Here is a 2,648-nt window from a genome sequence, read left to right as displayed (position 1 = left end):
TTAATCTTTTATCTCAAAGTTCTCATCAACTTCTTCTTCTTCTTCTTCTTTATTATTATTGTTGTTGTTGTATTATTGTTATCTATAATTTATATAATTAACTTCTCTATGGTTCGACCCCGGTCTTGCCGGGTTATTTATTACTTCGAACTCCTGCACTTGGAAGAAGATATCAATCTTTTGGTTGTGTTAGTATTTTTTTTTTTTCCGTAATATCTTCTTGGAAAGCTTGACATATTTACTTCAACTTCTATTAAGCCCAAGTTCTCATTCAAGAACTCTAACTTGGTGAAAACTATCACAAAAAGCTAGATCTAAAACATAAAATGCAATTTTTTTTATATTTAGCAATTAATTCATAAAGTCTCTTAAACATGTCAAACTCATAAAAATAATTTTTAATAAACTCAAAATAAATTAAAAAGCATAGTGTAAAAGGAGTGGAAACATATGTATATTTTTCACTTATCAATGTTGAAAGCCAATACTTGCATCTAATGCAAATGTATTTTTCGTTGTCACAAAGCTTATCTTTTACCATAAAATATTTTTATCCCTAAAAATAAAGTTAATTTATATAAAGCACCAAACAAATCATGAAAGATGAAATTATACCTCATAAGCACCTTTAAAATATAACAAATTAAAATCCTATGCCTAGATCATATTCTTTAATTTAATTTATATCTTAGATTTTACAGATTAATCATAGCTGGTCCGAGTCAATTAAATGTGTTGTCGTCTTAATTTTAAATCAAACTCCCTTTAAAAGAAGTAATAAATTTAACAAAAATGATGAATTTAAAAATTTGAGATAGCCTGGGTTATTTTCAAAATTAGTAAAAAATAACAATTTTAAATAACTTAAATCGAGCTTAAAATGTAAGGAATGGACACCTGCTAATATAATGGAAAAATATAAAAAAGTAACAAAAAAACCCTCGAGTAAACCCAGAAGTCAACCTGAGTCAACAAATCAAACACATGACGTAGAATATGAAATTAGGATGGCCCTATAAATAGAAAAGAGAAAAAAAAAACTAGAAGAAAAATTGAAAAGAAATGCTTTAAAACAATATCGAGGTTGACTCAAGCTAACCTTTTAGATCTATAACCTGGGTTATGAAATTAGGGTAACCCCATTAAAGGCTAACCTAAAAAAAAAATAAAGCAAGATTTTTAATCAAACAAATATTAAGGGATGAAATTAAAAAAAATTAATAAAAAACAAAAAGTAAAACAAAACAAATAACAATTAAAAGAATTAAGACTAAATTTGACATAAAAATCAAATAAAATTAATTGTTTAGGGATGTAATTGAAAACAAAACAAATAAATTAAGAAAATGATTCAACAATAGCAATTAAGAGAATTAAAATCAAATTTGACATAAAAATTAAGTGAAAATAAATGTTTAGGGATAGAATTGATAAAACAAATCAATCAAGAAAATGATTCAAAATAAAGTAAATATCAATTAAAATAATAGGGATCAAATTTGATTTAAAAAAATCAAATGATCATTGTTAAAATTAAAAATAAAATCCAATTACAACTAATCGATGTGAATAAATTGACAGAGTTTTCTTCCTAGAGTCATTTTTCCTTTTTATATTTCTAAATTTGTTATTATTATCATTGTTTATCAATGTTAGCAGACATGTTTATAAAAGTGAAAAGTTACTAATATTTTGTGGTTATTATCATGATGTGATTTTTCTTCCTTTTACCCTTATATTTTCTTACGAAACACTTCCAAGTAGTCTCATACTTCTTTCTTTTCAATAATTAATTATTATATTATTTTTCTTTCATCACATAATCCTCTTAACTGGCCAATTAAATACTCAAGTTACTCTATGTTTTTAAAGTTTTTATTTTTATGTTTAATTAATTATCAACATGATTTATGTATTTTATAAAGTAACTTAAAGCTTTTAATTTATGAGATATTAAAAAAAAACATAATCATATCAAATAAAATTATCTATAAATTTAATGAAATAAACATTCATATATCTTGCTCTTATTTTCATATTGGACCACAAATATTAGAATAATTTAATTATAATAAAAAGTTGGCTTTAGTGTTTTTTTTTTTCAAATAGTTTTCTTATAGGCTAGTTAATATTCAAAAGTAGACAAATTGTTAAAAAAAAAGTTTCCCAATAAGCCTTCTTTGGCTAGACAATTCATTTTCTAAAATATATATGCATATCTTTAACATTAATTAATCATGTCAATAATGCTTTCACATTAAATCTAGATTCAAAGCTTATTACATTCACAATCATCATCATCTAAGATCCTAAAATCCTAAAGTGTAATTATTATCATCTAATCTATTATGTAAGGATCATATTAATAAGAAATAACATATATTTTACTAATTAAATAAATTTACAATTCCAAATTAAGTATTTTAAAATAAAATTATACTATATAAGAACATATGCATACATATATATGAACAATAAATTTGTATTTACGATATATAAAATTTATCATGACTAACAGCAATTAATGATCAACAATGATAAAACTAATATGATTCCCGATCAATTAATGACTCAATAATGAATGCTTTTATTATGTAATGAAGACACATGACAGAATTCCATACACGCAAAAACCTGTACAAACGATG

The sequence above is a fragment of the Populus euphratica genome, unplaced genomic scaffold (genome assembly GCF_000495115.2).
Source record: "Populus euphratica unplaced genomic scaffold, PopEup_1.0 scaffold50.1, whole genome shotgun sequence".
Taxonomy (NCBI): Eukaryota; Viridiplantae; Streptophyta; class Magnoliopsida; order Malpighiales; family Salicaceae; genus Populus; species Populus euphratica.
Note: the sequence above shows the minus strand (reverse complement) of the source record.